The 21,152-nt window shown below is 40.4% G+C and overlaps 1 long non-coding RNA gene across 1 annotated transcript in view; it reads right to left on the reverse strand.

Moving 5' to 3' along the window:
- Positions 1 to 4,004: 4,004 nt before the first annotated feature.
- Positions 4,005 to 21,152, reverse strand: part of LOC137229794 (uncharacterized) — a 32,837-nt gene continuing 15,689 nt past the window's right edge. Inside the window, exon 4 of the long non-coding RNA XR_010945847.1 lies at positions 4,005 to 5,093. This is a non-coding gene — a long non-coding RNA (uncharacterized lncRNA). The remainder of the gene's footprint in view (positions 5,094 to 21,152) is intronic.

Genomic DNA, 21,152 nt, shown 5'->3' on the forward strand with positions numbered 1-21,152 from the left:
GATGATGGCCATTCTGACTGGTGTGAGATGATATCTCATTGTAGTTTTGATTTGCATTTCTCTAATGATTAATGATGTTGAGCATCCTTTCATGTGTTTGTTGGCACTCTATATATCTTCTTTGGAGAAATGTCTATTTAGCTCTTCTGCCCATTTTTGGATTGGGTTGTTTGTTTTTTTGATATTGAGCTGCATGAGTTGCTTGTATGTTTTGGAGATTAATCCTTTGTCAGCTGCTTCATTTGCAAATATTTGCTCCTATTCTGAAGGTTGTCTTTTCGTCTTGTTTATGGTTTCCTTTGCTGAGAAAAAGCTTTTAAGTTTCATTAGGTCCCATTTGTTTACTTTTGTTTTTATTTCCATTTCTCTAGGAGGTGGGTCAAAAAGGATCTTGCTGTGATTTATGTCATAGAGTGTTCTGCCTATGTTTTCCTCTAAGAGTTTGATGGTGTCTGGCCTTACATTTAGGTCTTTAATACATTTTGAGTTTATTGTTGTGTATAGTGTTAGGGAGTGTTCTAATTTCATTCTTTTACATGTAGCTGTCCAGTTTTCCCAGCACCACTTATTGAAGAGACTGTCTTTTCTCCACTGTATATTCTTGCCTCCTTTATCAAAGATAAGGTGACCATATGTCTGTGGGTTTATCTGTGGGCTTTCTGTCCTGTTCCACTGATCTATATTTCTGTTTTTGTGCCAGTACCATACTGTCCTGATTACTGTAGCTTTGTAGTATAGTCTGAAGTCAGGGAGCCTGATTCCTCCAGCTCCGTTTTTCTTTCTCAGGATTGCTTTGGCTATTCGGGGTCTTTTGTGTTTCCATTCAAATTGTGAAATTTTTTGTTCTACTTCTGTGAAAACTGCCACTGGTAGTTTGATAGGGATTGCATTGAATCTGTAGATTGCTTTGGTTAGTAGAGTCATTTTCACAATGTTGATTCTTCCACTTCAAGAACATGGTATATCTCTCCATCTATTTGTATCATTTTTAATTTCTTTTATCAGTGTCTTATAGTTTTCTGCATACAGGACTTTTGTCTCCTTAGGTAGGTTTATTCCTATGTATTTTATTCTTTTTCTTGCAATGGTAAATGAGAGTGTTTTCTTAATTTCACTTTCAGATTTTTCATCATTAGTGTATAGGAATGCAAGAGATTTCTGTGCATTAATCTTTTATCCTGCTACTTTACCAAATTCATTGATTAGCTCTAGTAGTTTTCTGGTAGCATGTTTAGGATTCTCTATGTATAGTATCATGTCATCTGCAAACAGGGACAGCTTTACTTCCTCTTTTCCAATTTGGATTCCTTTTATTTCTTTTTCTTCTCTGATTGCTGTGGCTAAAACTTCCATAACTATGTTCAATAATAGTGGTGAGAGTGGGCAACCTTGTCTTGTTCCTGATCTTAGTGGAAATGGTTTCAGTTTTTCACCATTGAGGATGATGTTGGCTGTGGGTTTGTTATAGATGGCCTTTATTATGTGGAGGAAAGTTCCCTCTATGCCTACTTTCTGCAGGGTTTTTATCATAAATGCGTGTTGAATTTTGTCGAAAGCTTTCTCTGCATCTATTGAGATGATCATATGGTTTTTCTCCTTCAGTTTGTTAATATGGTGTATCACGTTGATTTGTGTAAATTGAAGAATCCTTGCATTCCTGGGATAAACCCCACTTGATCATGGTGTATGATCCTTTTAATGTGCTGTTGGATTCTGTCTGCTAGTATTTTGTTGAGGATTTTTGCATCTATGTTCATTAGTGATATTGGCCTGTAGTTTTGTTTCTTTGTGACATCTTTGTCTGGTTTTGGTATCAGAGTGATGGTGGCCTTGTAGAATGAGTTTGGGAGTATTCCTCCCTCTGCTTTATTTTGGAAGAGTTTGAGAAGGATAGGTGTTAGCTCTTTTCTAAATGTTTGATAGAATTCGCCTGGGAAGCCATCTGGTCCTGGGCTTTTGTTTGTTGGAAGATTTTTAATGACAGTTTCAATTTCAGTGCTTGTGATTGGTGTGTCCAAATTTTCTATTTCTTCCTGGTTCAGTCTCGGAAGGTTGTGCATTTTTAAGAATTTGTCCATTTCTTCCAGGTTGTCCATTTTATTGGCATACAGTTGCTTGTAGTAATCTCTCATGATCCTTTGTATGTCTGCAGTGTCAGTTGTTACTTCTCCTTTTTCATTTCTAATTCTGTTGATTTGAGTCTTCTCCCTTTTTTTCTTGATAAGTCTGGCTAATGGTTTATCAATTTTGTTTATCTTCTCAAAGAACCAACTTTTAGTTTTATTGATCTTTTCTATCGTTTCCTTCATTTCTTTTTCATTTATGTCTGATTTTATCTTTATGATTTCTTTCCTTCTGCTAACATTGGGGTTTTTTTGTTCTTCTTTCTCTAATTGCTTTAGGTGTAAGGTTAGGTTGTTTATTTCAGATGTTCCTTGTTTCTTAAGGTAGGATTGTATTGCTATAAACTTCCCTCTTAGAACTGCTTTTGCTGCATCCCATAGGTTTTGGGTCGTTGTGTTTTTGATAATTTTATTAATATGTGTCTTGGCGTGTTTCTCCTTGGATTTATCCTGTATGGGACTCGCTGTGCTTCCTGGACTTGATTAACTATTTCCTTTCCCATATTAGGGAAGTTTTCAACTATAATCTCTTCAAATATTTTCTCAGTCCCTTTCTTTTTCTCTTCTTCTTCTGGGACCCCTATAATTCGAATGTTGGTGCATTTAATGTTGTCTCAGAGATCTCTGAGACTGTCCTCAATTCTTTTCATTCTTTTTTCTTTATTCTGCTCTGCAGTAGTTATTTCCACTATTTTATCTTCCAGGTCACTTATCCGTTCTTCTGCCTCAGTTATTCTGCTGTTGATTCCTTATAGAGAATTTTTAACTGCATTTATTGTGTTGTTCATCTCTGTTTGTTTGCTCTTTAGTTCTTCTAGGTCGTTGTTAAAAGTTTCTTGTATTTTCTCCATTCTATTTCCAAGATTTTGGATCATCTTTACTATCATTATTCTGAATTGTTTTTCAGGTAGACTGCCTATTTCCTCTTCATTTGTTAGGTCTGGTGGGTGTTTGCCTCGCTACTTCATCTGCTGTGTGTTTCTCTGTCTTCTCATTTTGCTTAACTTACTGTGTTTGGGGTCTCCTTTTCACAGGATGCAGGTTCATAGTTTCCATTATTTTTGGTGTCTGTTCCCAGTGGCTAAGGTGGGTTCAGTGGGCTGTGTAGGCTTCCTGGTGGAGGGACTAGTGCCTGTGTTCTGGTGGATGAGGCTGGATCTTGTCTTTCTGGTGGGCAGGTCCACATCTGGTGGTGTGTTTTGGGGTGTCTGTGGCCTTGTTATGGTTTTAAGCAGCCTCTGTGCTAATGGGTGGGGTTGTGTTCCTGTCTTGCTAATTGTCTGGCATAGGGTGTCCTGCAGTGTAGCTTGATGGTTGTTGAGTGGAGCTGGGTTTTGGCGTTGAGATGGAGATCTCTGGAAGATTTTCGCTGTTTGATATTACGTGGAGCTGGGAGGTCTCTTGTGGCCCAGTGTCCTGAACTTGGCTCTTCCACCTCAGTGGCACAGCCATGACGCCTGGCTGGAGAACCAAGAGCCTGTCCTCCACATGGCTCAGAATTAAAGGGAGAAAATAAAGAAAGAAAGAAAGAAAGAAAGAAGAAAATAAAATAAAATAAAATAAAGTTATTAAAATAAAAAATAATTATTAAGAAAAAAATTTTTTAAGTAAAAAACAAAACAAAACAAAAAAAAAATGGACAGACACAACCCTAGGACAAATGGTAAAAGCAAAGCTATACAGACAAAATCACACACAGAAGCATACACATACACACTCACAAAAAGAGGAAAAGGGGGAAAAATCATAAATCTTGCTCCCAAAGTCCACCTCCTCAATTTGGGATGATTCGTTGTCTATTCAGGTATTCCACAGATGCGGGGTACATCAAGTTGATTGTGGAGCTTTAATCCGCTGCTCCTGAGAGAAATTTCCCTTTCTCTTCTTTGTTTGCACAGCTCCTGGGGTTCAGCTTTGGATTTGGCCCCGCCTCTGCGAGTAGGTCACCTGAGGGCATCTGTTCTTCACTCAGACAGGACGGGGTTAAAGGAGCAGCTGATTTGGGGACTCTGGCTCACTCACGCCGGGGGCAGGGAGGGGTATGGATGTGGGGCGAGCCTGCGGCGGCAGAGGCCAGCGTGATGTTGCACTAGCCTGAGGCGCGCCGTGTGCTCTCCCGGGGAAGTTGTCCCTGGATCCCGGGACCCTGGCAGTGGTGGGCTGCACACGTTCCTCAGAAGGGGGTGTGGAGAGTGACCTGTGCTCACACACAGGCTTCTTGGTGGCGGCAGCAGCAGCCTTAGCGTGTCATGCCCATCTCTGGGGTCCGCGCTGATAGCTGTGGCTCGCGCCTGTCTCTGGAGCTCCTTTAAGCGGCGCTCTTAATCCCCTCTCCTCGCGCACCAGGAAACAGAGACAAGAAAAAGTCTCCTGTCTCTTAGGCAGCTGCAGACTTTTTTCCCCGGACTCCCTCCCGGCTAGCCGTGGCGCACTAGCCCCTTCATGCTGTGTTCATGCCGCCAACCCCAGCCCTCTCCCTGCACTCCGACCGAAGCCCGAGCTTCAGCTCCCAGCCCCGCCTGCCCCGGCGGGGGAGCAGACAAGCGTCTCGGGCTGGTGAGTGCCCGTCGGCCCCGCTTTGCCCTCCGCACCCCTGTTGCTGTGCTCTCCTCCGCGGCTCCGAAGCTTTCCCCCTCCGCCACCCGCATTCTCTGTCCGCAAAGGTGCTTCCTAGTGTGTGAAAACCTTTCCTCCTTCACAGCTCCCTCCCACTGCTGCAGGTCCCGTCCCTATTCTTTTGTCTCTGTTTTTTCTTGTTTTCTTTAGCCCTACCCAGGTATGTGGGGAGTTTCTTGCCTTTTGGGAGGTCTGAGGTCTTCTGCCAGCGTTCAGTAGGTGTTCTTTAGGAGTTGTTCCACGTGTAGATGTATTTCTGATGTATTTGTGGAGAGGAAGGTGATCTCCGCGTCTTACCCTTCCGCCATCTTGAAGCTCCTCAGTATTCCTAAGTATTCCACGTTCATTGTTTATCTGAAATACAAATTTTAACTGGAGATCTATTTCTATGTCTATACCTATACTTATCTATCTATAAATATGTGTATGTGTGTGTGTATGTGTGTGTGTGTATTTCTAATATTTTCCTAAATCTGGCAATCTTACGCCCTACCCAAGATATTATTACCAACTAGTTTTATTTTCTGGTCTGAGTGATAAACCTAGTTCACAATTAATGTGCTGGCTAATGGAGATTAAGTTTTTGAAACCAATCGAGTAATAAAAGTACATCTTTTAAAGCATTCAATGGTTTGCAGTCCACACTTTCCAGGATATAAAAGAGCAGGCCGGAAGGCTCAAGTCTCCATGTTCAAATCAATGATACACTTTTATTGAACTGATTGCTCCAATTCAGCTATCCTAAGAAGCCTGATCTTGGGGCTTCCCTGGTGGCGCAGTGGTTGGGGGTCCGCCTGCCGATGCAGGGGACACGGGTTCGTGCCCTGGTCCGGGAAGATACCACCTGCCGCGGAGCAGCTGGGCCCGTGAGCCATGGCCGCTGAGTCTGCGCGTCCGGGGCCTGTGCTCCGCGACGGGAGAAGCCTGATCCTTAGTATACCTGCCTAAGAATTCATTCCTTCCCTAGCTTCTCCTGGTTCTCTCAGAATCTTCCATACCAGAGCCTTCCTGCTTCATCTGAGCTCTCCATTACTGGCTCAAGCTCACTCATGGAAGTGTGCTTTCTGTGTGCCCACCCCGCACATCCTCTGGCTCCTGGATGCAGGCTGCTGCCTGTCCGTGACTTTCTGCCATTCCTCCCCCTGCACAGCCCTCTGGCACTCCTTCCAGCCACAGTCCCATTCTTCTATCACCCCAAGTGATCTTTAAGAACTCCACTCCCCACTGCAGATTGACTGGGAGAAGGGTGTGAGAAGCCCCTGATGGTGGGCACTCACAGCTGGCCTTGGTGTTCTCCGGTCAAACATAATTTCACAGAACAAACATCAGACAAGGCCCCTGAGACCAGGATGGATCAAGACAGAAACAAGTCCACTCTGTAATCATGTCTGAACACAGACAAAAACACTGTCCAGACCACAAAAATGACCACCCAAATATGCCCTAGCCTGGCCAGCAGAAGTGACTGCTGCTTCTTTACCAATTACGGCTTTAGCTTTACTCTAGTCCTCCCTCCTTCTAGATAAGGTTCATTAAGATCCCCAGTCACAGAATTGCCCCTGCTTCCCGACAGCCTCCAGTCCAAAGCAAGCTCTTGCCTCCTTAAGCTCGCCTTAAAATGAACTAACTAGAGCCCAGATCCTATAGTAAGTCTTTTCAAACCCCCATGGTTACTGTGACGCATGCTATGGGATGCTGTCTCCCCCTTTCTAGGAACAATAAACCCAAATGCTAAACTGCAGGGGTGTTCCGGGTGCTCTTTGACTGGAGGACATTGACAACTCCCAGCAACATCAATAGTCTTCAAGGTCACTCCCAGGATGGAGCAAAAGTGGCAGGCGTTTTGTCAAGCCCCAAGCTGCACTGTGTTCCCTAGAGGTACTCTTATCTCTGGATCCTGCCTAGCCAGTCGAAGCTTACAGCAGGGCTCTAGGGGAGGGTTACAGGGTCTGCCCACCTGTCAGAGGTCAACTTTCCAGCCCTCTCACTCAGAACCACCTGGCTATTGGGGGTTAGCCCCACTTGGCTATTGGGGGGTAACCCCACTCTGCTGGTTTCACTGTGATTGGGTGGGACCAATAAATCTAGAAGAAGTAAGCCCTATGGGCCGTTACCATCTAACTGAAGAACTATGGTTTATAGCTCTGTCCTCACACCCTAGAACAAAAATCTCTTCCTTGCAGAAGTACCCACTTCTCTGTCAGTGATCAAAGAGCAAGAAGAATGTTAGGCTTAGCATATACTCAACTCAAAGTTGGTACAGGAGTACCTATACTATTATTAAAGTTCAAGAGAAAAGAATCCCTGTCTAGCATATGAAGCTGAAACAAGCAGCTTTAAATACCCACCAAAGTCTAGAAATTTCACAACACAGATATTATAAAGAATCTTTTAAAAAAAAGTCAGGTTATCTGCCAGGCTTCCTTGGGAAGCAACTCTGACCACCCAAGGATCTAGGAGGTGAACCCCCCTCTCTGGCCTCAAATATACAACCACCAAAAATTATCCTTCCAAACATAGCAGTGTTGGTTGAATTCCACTTTGTAGAATTACTGTGGGCTGCTGTTTTGTACCTCCCCCATATGAGAATGTGAGTCCTGTCTCTGTTAGGGTATGTGCTTTCTTGACTTATCCTTAGGACACCAACATTTGTCTGTCTGTCTGGATTCAGCTTCCAGCACATTTGTTGCTGGCAGCAGGGTCAGCAGCAGGGTCTACTTGCCCTGATCTAGAGAAGTCAGTCTCCCATCTGATGGCCCCTGGGACCCAGTGCCCTTGCCACTGTACCCACCAATTCCCTTCTTGGCAGGACTTACCAATAGTCACCTATAGAGTGGTACTAACCTTTTCCTCTGTTCTCGTCCCTCAACTTTGTTGTCATGCTCATTCCTACTCAGTTTAGACTTTCTTCCCATTTGCTGCTTCTCTTCCTTAACTCACTAGTGTTTAATCTAAGTTCTCTAGTTTTAGTAGGATTCAGGTCACTGCTTTTTGGACAGGGAACAAATCATACCATAGGATTACTCAAAATTAAGCTAGAAGATCTCTAAGGTCCCTTTCAACTCTACAATTACATGATCTTTGGAACACTGTTCTCTCTAACTTCTACCTGCTAAATAAATAATTCAACTAGAACTTTCACTTTAGTGGGTACTTTATTAACTCTGCTTAGAGTTAATTTTGGAGACAGAAGACCAGCTCATAAACAAGTTTCTCAACCTTAGAAATAGAGAAATTTAAATTAAGCAACAAAACAGTATTGTTTTCAATCAGTCGAACTGACAAAGATTAAAAATAACAGTAATTCCCAGGATAGGCAAAATTAATGGGATAGTACTTTGGTACATCTTTCTGGAAAAGAACCTGGTAACATATACTAACATTTTAAATATACCATAGTCTACATTTAGGAATTTAAGAGTTCTTTTTATATATATATATATATATATATATATATATTTTTTTTTTTTGGCGGTACGCGGGCCTCTCACTGTTGTGGCCTGTCCCGTTGCGGAGCACAGGCTCCGGACGCGCAGGCCCAGCGGCCATGGCTCACGGGCCCAGCCGCCTCGCGGCATGTGGGATCCTCCCGGACCGGGGCACAAACCCGCGTCCCCTGCATCGGCAGGCAGACTCTCAACCACTGTGCCACCAGGGAAGCCCTAGAGTTCTTTATATATGTTTGATTGACATTTTGCTGATAGTGAAGTCGTGCATATTTTCATGTATGTGTTGGCCATTTGTGTCTCTCTTTTTGGAAAAGTGTCTTTAAATACTTTGCCATTTAAAAATGGAATTGTTTGGTTTTTTGCTATTGAGTTGTATGAGTTCCTTACATATTTTGGATATTAACTCCTTTTCAGATAGCTGGTTTGCAAATATTTTCTCTCATTCCATAGGTTGCCTTTTAATGCTGATTATTTCTTTTGTTGTGCAGAAGCTTTTTAGTTTGATGTACTTCCACTTTATTTTTGCTTTCATTGCTTGTGCTTCTGGTGTCATGTCCAAAAGTCTTTCCCAAAGCCAATGTCAAGGAGATTTTCCCCCTATGTTTTCTTCTATGAGTTTTATAGTTTTGGGTCTTACATAAATGTTTAATTCATTTTGAGTTACTTTTTTAAAAATAGTATAAGATAGGGGTCCAGTTTCATTCTTCTTCATGTGGTTAAACAGTTTTCCCAACACTATTTATGGAGAAGACTCTCCTTTCCCCATTAAGTCTTCTTGGCTCCCTTGTCAAATATTAGTGACAATGCAGAGGAAAAATGAAAAACTGGTCCTGGAATAGTTTCTGAATGTAAGGAGGAAATTCGACCCTAAACCCAACTTTCCATAGCTGACAACAGCAAGTAAGTATTTAGAGAAAATATAGTCACCTAAGGTCAAGTCAAAAAGAGGGGCTAACTAATTATGAACTGTCCTTGTGAACTGATGTTCTAGAGAAAGAGATAATAAAGTGGAATATATAAATGTATAAAGGATATATCACCTTCTATTTTAGAAATCACATATTCAGGCAAGCATTTCTAAGTGCATACTAAAAAGTGTTTGCACACTTGAGGCTGGAGAGTTAAACTTTGTTATAGCTCACATTCTAGAACTTATATATGAACTGGTAGTAGAATTTACTGAAAATCATGATTCATAGTTTTACCACACAGTAGAGTTCGTTAAAAAATTACAACTAAAAAAACAATAGAAAGGATCAATGAAACTAAAAGCTGGTTCTTTGAAAAGATAAACACAATGGATAAACCTTTAGCTACACTCATCAAGAAAAAAAGGCAGAAGGCCCAAATCAATAAAATCAGAAATGAAAAAGAAGTTACAACCAACACCACAGAAGTACAAAGGATCATAAGAGACTACTATGAACAACTATATACCAATAAAATGGACAATCTGGAAGAAATGGACAAATTCTTAGAAAAGTATAATTTTCCAAGACTGAACCAGGAAGAAACAGAAAATATGAACAGGTCAATCACCAGTAATGAAATTGAATCAGTAATTTTAAAATTCCCAACAAACAAAAGTCCAGGATCAGATGGCTTCACAGGTGAGTTCTATCAAACATTTAAAGAGTTAACAACATCTATCCTTCTTAAACTACTCCAAAAAAATTGCAGAGGAAGGAACACTTCCAAACCCATTCTATGAAGCCACCATCATCCTGATACCAAAACCAGACAAAGATATCACAAAAAAAGAAAATTACAGGCCAATATCACTGATGAATATAGATGCAAAAATCCTCAAGAAGATATTAGCAAACCAAATCCAACAATACATTAAAAGGATCATGGGATCATACACTATGATCAAGTAGGATTTATCCCAGGGATACAAGGATTTTTCAATATCCACAAATCAATCAATGTGACACACCACATTAATAAAAAGAAGAATAAAAGCCATATGATCATCTCAATAGATGCAGAAAAAGCTTTTGATAAAGTTCAACATCAATTTATGATAAAAACTCTCCAGCAAGTGGGCATAGAGGGAACATACCTCAACATAATGAAGGCCATATATGACAAACCCACAGCGAACATCCTACTCAACAGTGAAAAAGCTGAAAGCATTTCCTCTAAGATATTAGTTAGAAGACAAGCATATCCACTCTCGCCACTTTTATTCAACATGGTTTTCGAAGTCCTAGCCATGGCAATCAGAGAACAAAAAGAAATGAAAGAAATCAAAATCGGAAAGTAAGAAGTAAAACTGTCACTGTTTTCAGATGACGTGATACTATACCTAGAAAATCCTAAAGATGTCACTAGAAAACCATTAGAGCTCATCAATGAATTTGGTAAAGTTGCAGGATACAAAATTAATATACAGAAATCTGTTGCATTTCTATACACTAACCACAAATTATCAGAAAGAGAAATTAAGGAAACATTCCCATTTACCTTTGCATCATAAATAATAAAATAACTAGGATCAAACCTACCTAAGGAAGAAAAAGACATGTACTTGGAAAACTATAAGACACTGATGAAAGAAACTGAAGGTGACACAAATAGATGGAAAGATATACCGTGTTATTGGATTGGAAGAATTAATATGGTTAAAATGACCATACTACCCAAAGCAATTTACAGATTCAATGCAATCACTATAAAAATACCAATGGCATTTTCACAGAACTAGAAAAATAATTTTAAAATTCGTATGGAAATACAAAAGACCCTGAATAGCCAAAACTATCTTGAGAAAGAAGAACAGAGCTGGAGGAATCATGCTCCCTGAGTTCAGACTATACATTAATCAAAACCGTATGGGAGGGCTTCCCTGGTGGCGCAGTGGTTGAGAGTCCACCTGCCGATGCAGGGGACACGGGTTCGTGCCCCAGTCCGGGAAGATCCCACATGCCGTGGAGCGGCTGGGCCCGTGAGCCATGGCCTCTGAGCCTGAGCGTCCGGAGCCTGTGCTCCGCAATGGGAGAGGCCACAACAGTGAGAGGCCCACGTACCGCAAAAAGAAAGAAAAAAAACAAAACAGTATGGGACTGGCACAAAAACAGACACATAGATCAATGGAACAGGATAGAGAGATCAGAAATAAATTCCCACACTTATGATCAATTAATCTATGACAAAGAGGCAAGAATATACAATGGAGAAAAGATAGTCTCTTCAATAGCTGGTGCTGAGAAAACTGGACAGCTACATGTAAAAGAATAAAATCAGAACATTCTCTAACACCATACACAAAAATAAACTAAAAATGGAATAAACACCTAAAAGACCAGATACTATAAAACTCCTAAAGGAAAACATAGGCAGAACACACTTTGACATAAATCATAGCAATATTTTTTTGAATCCATCTCCTAAAGCAAAGGAAACAAATGCAGAAATAAACAAATAGGACCTAGTTAAACTTAAAAGCTTTTGCACAGCAAAAGAAACCATTGACAAAAGGAAAAGACAACCTACTGAATAGGTGAAGATATTTGCAAATAATATGACTGATAAGGGGCTAATATCCAACATATATAAACAGCTCATATAACTCAACATCAAAAAAAAAAAACCCAATTAAAAAATGGGCATAAGAACCAAAGAGATGTTTTTCCAAAGAGGAAATGAAGATGGCCAACAAGCACATGAAAAGATGCTCAATATCGCTAATTATCAGGGAAATTCAAATCAAAACCACAATGAGATATCACCTCACACCTGTCAGAATGGCTACCATCAAAAAGAACACAAATAACAAATGTTGGTGAGGATGTGGAGAAAAGGGAACCTTCCTACACTGTTGGTGGGAATGTAAATTGGTGCAACCACTGTGGAAAACACCATAGAGGTTTCTCAAAAAACTAAAAATAGAACTACCATATGACCCAGCAATTCCACCCCAGGTATATATTTGGAAAAAAACAAAAAACTAATTCGAAAAGCTACATGAACCCTAACGTTCACAGCAGCATTATTTACAATTGCCAAGGTATGGAAGTAACCTAAGTGTCCATCAACAGATGAATGGATAAAGATGTGGTATATATATATATATATATGTATATATATATATATATATATATACACATATATATGTATGTATATATACACAACAGAATACTATTCAGCCATAAAAAAGAATGAAGTAATGCCATTTGCAACAACAGATGGACTTGGAGGGCATTATGCTAAAAGAAGTAAGTCAGACAGAGAAAGTTAAATACTGTATGATATCACTTATATGTGGAATCTAAAAAATAGAACAGACTAGTGAATAAAACAAAAAAGCAGCAGATTCTCAGATATAGAGAACAAACTAGTGGTTACCAGTGGGGAGAGGGAAGGGAGGAAGGGCAATACAGGGGTAGGGGGAAAAAAAAAGGGTTATTATGGGGTTATATGAAATCATGTGTGTGAAAACTTTGAAAATCATAAAGCGCTAAAGAATTTAAAGATTCCTTCATTCAATAAAAAAATTACAACTCAATGAAACTGTATATATATATGTATATTTAAATATCATTGATTTCAAGTCTATAATTCTTTCCTTCCTTCCTTTTTTTGTCAGGGGTTTGAGGGAAAACATCTAATCAACGAGTTTGCACAGGGCTAGATTGTCAAAGACCTGATTTCTTCATATTATATAACCATACTACTTGTGCATTTAAAAAACAATTTAAACTCATAGATAAATTCATTATTTTTTTTGTTACTTCCTTCTATCATATACAATCTTCCAGAATGATAAGGAGACTGAGGCTCTATTCACAATTAAGTTCAACTGTCAGGAATGAATAAACATCTTCCTTATCCACAGGAAGGGTGTGAACCAAACAGTGAACAACCACGCAAGTTAGGCTGTTGGTTTTCTGCATTCAGATGCTACGGTGCATCCTAGCTCAGAAGAGGAAAACAGCATGGTTTTGTACCAGATTATTGGATGAAGAATGGGATAAATTCTCTGACTTCTCTGAAATCAGTCTTCCAGAAAGAGTTGTTTTGCTTGATGTTTTGTTTCCACGACATTTAGACACCAACTCTCAATTGTAATATTCTAAACACGAAAGTCATAAATTATAAGGGATTTTTGAAGCACTCTTCATAACCATCTGTGTTGTTCTTTCCCTTTACTAGCATGGGTAATTTGGAGTTAATTGTAGAGTTAATACGTAGGAAATAAATACCACATGATTTTCAGGTTAAAGGTGAGAAAAAAGGAGAAAGGGCATTTCCTGTACCTTGATGAAACACTATTCCATCTGCAGAAGTAGCTGTAGCTCACATATGTGACTCATATTAGAACAGCAACCTAATATAAAAAGTGCATCACATCCTGGCAAACAGTGTAAGATGACAGGCTGCTTATCTTATTGGCCTGATGCAATCCTGGAATTTCCTGAATTGAAATACAATTTAGAACCAGAGGCAGGGACCCTGGGCTCTTTGGCCTTTAGCTAATTCTGCCCCTCCTCCTCCTTTTAAATGCATTTTTCTGTTTCTGTCCTTTCTTATGTGTGAGGTGATCATTGCTAAGAATTAGAGGAGTGCCAGATACTCCTCTAAATGTTTAATTCTTTTAACTTGAATCATCCCATTTTACACACAAGGCAACCGAGATGCAAAAATCCTATGTAATTTCTTTAGGTCACACAGGCAAAAATGTAAGACTCTTCCCTTTGAGACTCATCTATGAGGGTCTTTGCCTTCAGAGCTCAGGTTGTGCCTAAGTCTTCCAGGAAGCCCCACTCTCGGAAAGACCATGCCCCCTGTGAGCTGTGACAAAGAGGACATTGGCACCTCGGTAAACTCAGAGGTCCGGTCATCCATTTTTAACCTTGAAACTGAAGCTTTCCTTTAACTATATTAGAATCTTATTTTTCTACAATTGTTTCAGATTGCTGTTAGTATTTTGTCTTCAGTGTTTTACTAGAAAAGGGTCACCACCTAAGATCTCCACCTACATTTTTAGGATTTAAATAATGGGCTTTACAGACTTCCCTGGTAGCCCCGTGGTTAAGAATCTGCTTGCCAATGCAGGGGATACGGGTTCGAGCCCTGGTCCGGGAAGATCCCACATGCCACGGAGCAACTAACCTGTGCACCACAACTACTGAGCCTGCGCTCTAGAGCCCACGAGCCACAACTACTGAAGCCCGTGCACCTAGAGCCCGTGCTCCGCAACAAGAGAAGCCACCGCAATGAGAAGCCCGCACACTGCAAGGAAGACCCAAGGCAGCCAAAAATAAAATATAAATAAACACATTTTTAAATAATGGGATTTACTTATCTATTTGGGGTTTTAAGATTATTTTTAGATAAAGTCAAATGATGAAGTCAAAATCTTTTATAGCTCATTATTTTGTTCTGGATTTAATAACAATATTTATATAAATAAGAGATCAGAAGAGAAAAACAGGCAAGGACTATGTTGGTTTGATGATTATCCTCAGGTCTCACACAATTCAAAATCCATACATCCTCCACTTCTTATCATTGTATATGAATGGAGGAAACTATAAATGTCTTATAATCCTGGAGGCCATCTCAATGATGGCTTTCATTCAGCCTTGGATATTTTCCACCTGGCAGCCACACCAATCCAAAGTACCTATGCCCTCTGGTACTTTGCTAGGAAGGCAAGGAGCACAGAGTGAGTATAGATCGATTGCCCAAACTTACTACCTGGATCCCAGGTGTCCAGGACAGGTGTCTCTAATACCTCCGAGCCAGGGATGGAATTAGATATTCAGAGTTCATCTCAGCCTGAGGCTCTTTCACTACTTCAGTTTACTCTTGAGACAGAGTTCAACTCTTCCTCTCATGTGTTCCTGGAGTTACTAGAATGTTTCAAAGGTTTAAGTCAAGGTTCGTGGACCTCACCAATAGCACAGGGTCACTGTTCTGTTAGGGCGTCTGGCAAGTGCTACTTCAAGGTGCCTTTCTTACCTATAAAGACTGACTTCTATTTTAAAAAGGACATGTCATACCTAACTAATGGAGGATAAACAGCACTTTTCTATTAGAATATAAATTCTAATTAAATGACAAGTATGATTTATAACCACATATAGACAAAAAAACGAACACAACTGATGCTTTGATTATTGCTTTTTTTCTTTTAATTTTTTGGCTGCGTTGGGTCTTCATTGCTGCACACAGGCTTTTCTCTAGTTGTGGCAAGCAGGGGCTACTCTTCACTGCAGCGTGTGGGCTTCTCACTGCACTGGCTTCTCTTGTTGCGGAGCACAGGCTCTAGGTGCGCAGGCTTCAGTAGTTGTGGCTCACGGGCTCTAGAGCGCAGGCTCAGTAGTTGTGGCACACGGGTTTAGTTGCTCCGTGGCATGTGGGATCTTCCTGGACCAGGGCTCGAACCCGTGTCCCCTGCATTGGCAGGCGGATTTTTAACCACTGCACCACCAGGGAAGTCCTGATTATGGCTTATTTGAAGACTAATTCCTATCTCTCCCCACCCTTCCCCACCCTGTGACGTATTAAATATAATCAGTACATTTACAATTTTAAGATGGAGGAGTACCTATAGAGGGGATACTGATGGGAAGAAGTTGATTTACCCCCTCAGAACCCTGGAAATGCTCAGGGATTAGAAGTGCCGAGCACCTCAGAAGTCAGAGAGTGAGGCATGTGAGTGCGTGTGTGAGGACCGAAAGCAGGGGATTGTTTGAAAGTCTGTATAATCAACAGTCAGCTTGCTAGGTTGCCATTCACACTCTAAGTAGTAGGGCCCTCCCCCTTCCCAACACTTTCAGCAGAAGGGATGCTTTGGAGAAATTAGACCAGAGGCTCCGGGCTTGAGGATGCCAGGAATAGAGGAGAATGAGGATGAAATGACACATTTAAAACAAGTAAGTGATATTCTGCATACTGAAAAGTAAAACCATTCTCCTTCCCCACTGAATTTCAGACTAACAGTAACCAGTCTTATAAATACAGGCAGGAGATGGCAAGATGGACAGCCTCAGGAAAAAATGTCTATAGAGAATGACCTTTGGGGTTACATGATGAAAAAGGCAGCTGGCCACCTGTTTGCTCTAAAATAAAGACCACCAACTAACAAGACTGTTCACTCATACTACTTGAATTATGTATGTGAAAAAAAATATGTATACATATGTAAAAAAATTATATATATACCTAAGTGGTTACATTTAAGGCAGAGAACAATAAGATGAAAAGGGCAGGAGATTGCTGTGTTTTGGTACATGACTTTAGCAGTTATATGATATTTTAAAACTATGGACTAATATTACTTTGGTGAAAGTGATATAATATACAGTTAATAGTAAATTGTTTTATTTCTTATCAATGAATACGTTAAGAAGTGCACACCTTAATGGAATACCACTCATGTACTTGTGTGTGGACTGCTAATGGCACAGAGCTTTGTGGAGAAAATTTCACAGCATCTATCAAATTAAAAAATCTACTTACTACGCAACATAGAAATTCTTCTCTAGGAATAAATCTACAGAAATACTCTCCCAAATACGCAGCTATATATGTAAATGAATTTCAATGTGGCATTACTTGTTACAGAAAAAGAAATATCTGTAGTAGAGAATTGGCCAAATAAATTAATAATTTAAGGTAAAAAAATAGAGTGTACACCTTAATTTAATTAAACATGTTATAGGTAGAATACCCCTGTTGCTTTCCAGAAGGAACTAGATTGTTCTCTTTAAGAATACTTCCCATACAGGAACCCTCCCACACTGTTGGTGGGAATGTAAACTGGTGCAGCCACTATGGAAATTCCTTTAAAAAGTAAAAACAGAGCTACCATATGATCCAGCAATCCCACTCCTGGGCATAGATATATACACCCCAATGTACAAAGCAGCACTATTTGCAATAGCCAGGACATGGAAGCAACTTAAATGTCCATCAACAGATGAACGGATAAAGAAGATGTGAGATATATATATATATTCAGCCATAAAAAAGAATGGCATATTACCATTTGCAGCAACATGGATGGACTTAGAGATTATCATACTGAGTGAAATGTCAGACAAAGACAAATATTATATGATATCCCTTTTATGTGGAATTAAAAAATGATACAAATGTACTTATTTACAAAACAGAAACTGTCTCACAAACTTCAAAAACAAACTTACAGTTTGTCTTTTTTTTTTTTATTGGGGTATAGTTGTTTTACAATGTTGTGTTAGCTTCTACTGTACAGCAAAGTGGAGTTCCCTGTGCTATACAGCAGGTTCTTATTAGTCATCTATTTTATACATATTAGTGTATAGATGTCAATCCCAGTCTCCCAATTAATTGCCCCCTGCCAACCTGCTTTCCCCCTTTGGTGTCCATACATTTGTTCTCTACATCTGTGTCTCTATTTCTGCCTTGCAAACTGGTACATCTTTACCATTTTTCTAGATTCCACATATATGCGTTAATATACGACATTTGAAAACAAACTTACGGTTACCAAAGGGGAAGAGGGGGATAGATTAGGAGTATGGGATTAATAGATACACACCACTATATATAAAATAAACAACAAGGGTTTACTATATAGCACAGGGAACTATACTCAATGTCTTGTAATAAATTATAATGGAAAGTATCTGAAGAAAATATATGTATGTATAACTGAATCACTTTGCTCTACACCTGAAGCTAACACAATATTGTAAACCAACTATACTTCAATTTATTTGTTATTAATATTTTATTTTATATTTTGGCTGCACCGTGCAACATGAGGGATCTTTTTTCCCTGACCAGCGATTGAACCCATGCCCCCTGCGTTGGAAGCGTGGAATCTTAACCACTGGACTACCAGGGAAGTCCTTATACTTCAATTTAAAAAAAAGAATACTTCTCATGCAGGAGCTAAATCTTTAATGAAAGACAAAGAGATTTCCCCAGTAAGGTAATTCCATGAAGATATTAGAACCTGGAGAAGGGAAGTAGAAAACTGTCTTTCAGTAGATGCATTACTCTTTCTTTCTAAATTAGCCTGGATATCTTTGCAGTAAATGGCTATTACCTTCCTAGAAATTCAAATGCTTCATTATTTAAGAATGTTGTTGAGCTATAGTTTGAGGCAATAGCTTGAAAACTTTGGAATACGGAGCAAAAAAATATTGGCAAGCCTTTGATAAATACATCATTTTCTCATTAATTGTACAGGGTGAAAAGACATTTTAAGAACACATTATCTCTTCATCAATATTAGGTCGTGCCCCAGGCAGAAATCAAGACCAGCCACAGATTCTAAAGGGAGAAAGTCTACAGGGTCAGGAGACATAGGTCAGGGCTTAATTATCTGGTTATTTAGTACAAAGGGTTATATGGATTATTTAAAGACCCCTTTGAAGAAAAACTGACAATTTTTATAGAATCTTCTTCTCAAGGAGTAACTAAATATTATGACCAAAGTGGAGATCTGAAAAAACAGGCTACTAAATAAAGTCTTAAATTTATTCTATTACCTCATAAATTTACCAAAACAAGTTTTAATTCAATGATTAATGAACTCATGTCTTTCCCTATAAAAATGATCTCCCCGTTTACGTAGAGATTCTCTCTACTGAGTATTAGACTATAAAGAGATGTTAAATATATCAGAAGAAATAACCAAATGTCATAAGGAAATCTCTAAGTCCAGAATTCTCAGCGGCCACGGCTCACAGGCCCAGCCGCTCCGCGGCATGTGGGATCCTCCCGGACCGGGGCACGAACCCTTGTCCCCTGCATCGGCAGGCGGACTCTCAACCACTGCGCCACCAGGGAAGCCCTAAGTCCAGAATATTTAAAAAATATTTATGTATTTATTTATTTGGCTGCGTCAGGTCTTAGTTGCGGCATGAGGCATCTTTTGTTGCATCATGTGGCTCTTCGTTGGGGCATGTGGGCTTCTCTCTAGTTGCGGCATGCAGGCTCAGTAGTTGTGGTGCACGGGCTTAGTTGCCCTGTGGCATGTGGGATCTTAGTTCTCCAGCTAGGGATCGAACCCGTGTCCCCTGTATTGGAAGGCAGATTCTTAACCACTGGACCATCAGGGAAGCCCCTCTAAGTCCAGAAATTTTGATAAGCCTTTAAACCTTGACTCCGTTTAACATCCATCTTTCCATAGTGCCTTGCAAGACATGTCAATAAAGAAGGGGTTCATCAAATATTTTTAAAGCCATGATGGCATTCTTGAAGAAATACAAAGGGTCAAAACAAAACCATACAATCAGCAATAATTCCAAAGTATAACAATGTCTCAGCATGTCTCTAAATTTGTACTGAGATAGAATTTAGAGATATTAACCTTGGACCTTTTCTTCTCCTAAAATTATTCTGTATATATTATTCACTGGTTGGATAATGACATTCACTGTGTGATGAAAGCAGATGCTGCCTACAGAGAAATAATTCAAATAATTTAATTGAAGGACTGAATGAATTTTTAAATTCACACCTGGCAAAAGAGTCTGAAAGCACAGCATTTTGGACTTGTGTGAGCCAAGCCTCTGACAGAGAAATGGTTTTGTTTTGAATTCACAGAGGGGTTGGTTCCAAATTTTGAGCTTGATTAGAGGACCAGAGTTTAGGCTTTATAAAAAGTAACCATAAAGTAAGGAGCAATACACTCTGACTCCTGGGCATTTCCCCACCTCCAGGGCAGGACAATTACAGGAGCTCTTCCAGGACTGGAAGAGAGAAATCAGAGAAAGAGGGAGAGGAGAGCAAAACAGCTAAAGTGACTGAATGGGGCTACTAGAACCCAGCCCCTTGGGGAGCAGTCAGACCTGTAGTGGGGGGTAGGTTGGTGGAGCTTGGTTCAGTAATCAAAGCAGGAGCCTGTGCCCCACTTTTCACAAGGGACCCTTGGAGGACACCCCTGCAGAGTGCCCCACCCCACTATGGGTGGCCTCAGTAGAGTAGAAATGGTACCATAATGTGTTTGAGTCTCTGGTTCCCCATGACCTGGACCAGATCCCTGAGTTCCTTGGGCCCAGTTGATAGGCCAGGAGCGCTAAGCAGAGGTAGACACAGGATAGCTGGCAGAAGAAAGCAAAGAACGTGGGATGCTATATTTAAAGTTTCTTTCTTGGACTCCGAATGATTCAAAGAACTGAGCCTCTTTTCAGAGAGATAAAGACATGAAGCACCAAACAAAATCTTAAAGCAACTCAGGCCCTAATGTCAGGCTTAGGGGATATCTGGAAAGACTAGGCTTTGGAGAAAGAGACAAGATTTTTAAAGCTAGGCTTGAAAGAGAACCCAACGCTACTGACAGAGAAACTGTGCAGACCTGGGAGGTGCTGGGGAGGCAGAGAAGAGACAAGGGCAGGGCCATACTGATTTGGGCAGAACCTTGGCTCAGGAGATGCCCACAGCCCTTTCTCTGCCACAAGCCAAGGAAGACACAGCCGCCAGCAAGGAGAAGAGGGACTTGGGTGGAGGGATTGGCCCGCACTGTCTGTTGCTTTTAAGAAAAGATAGCCGCTTACCTTGTTGTTGTGGAGTGAGGACCACCATGTATAACCCTGTGGGGGGAGTCAGACATACAGCTGAGGATAAAAACGATGCCCCCAGGGCAATGCACATCCTGCACTCCTGTACTTGGGACCTTGTCCAAAGCCTGTCTGAAGCTTATCCCCCATTGGGGGAGGCTCTGTGTACATCATGGCTGAAGCTTCCTATGAGGTGCGGTCAGTGGGGGAATGAAGGAAAGCCACTGATGAAGGAATGTGAGGATTTTACTTAAGACCAAGGCCACCCAGGTAAACCCAGAGGGCTTTTGAAGAGAGATGAAACAGATTCTATACAGAAACCTCCTGGAAGTGGGGACATCTAGATGAAAGTAAATGTCTTTGTGAGGACTATGGTTAATTCGCTAGAAGAAATGAATTTGGAATTTTGAAAGCTACTTGGAAATTTTATATCAAGATTTGTTTTCTTTCCAAAAATG

This window comes from Pseudorca crassidens, chromosome 1, assembly GCF_039906515.1.
Source record: "Pseudorca crassidens isolate mPseCra1 chromosome 1, mPseCra1.hap1, whole genome shotgun sequence".
Lineage (NCBI taxonomy): Eukaryota > Metazoa > Chordata > Mammalia > Artiodactyla > Delphinidae > Pseudorca > Pseudorca crassidens.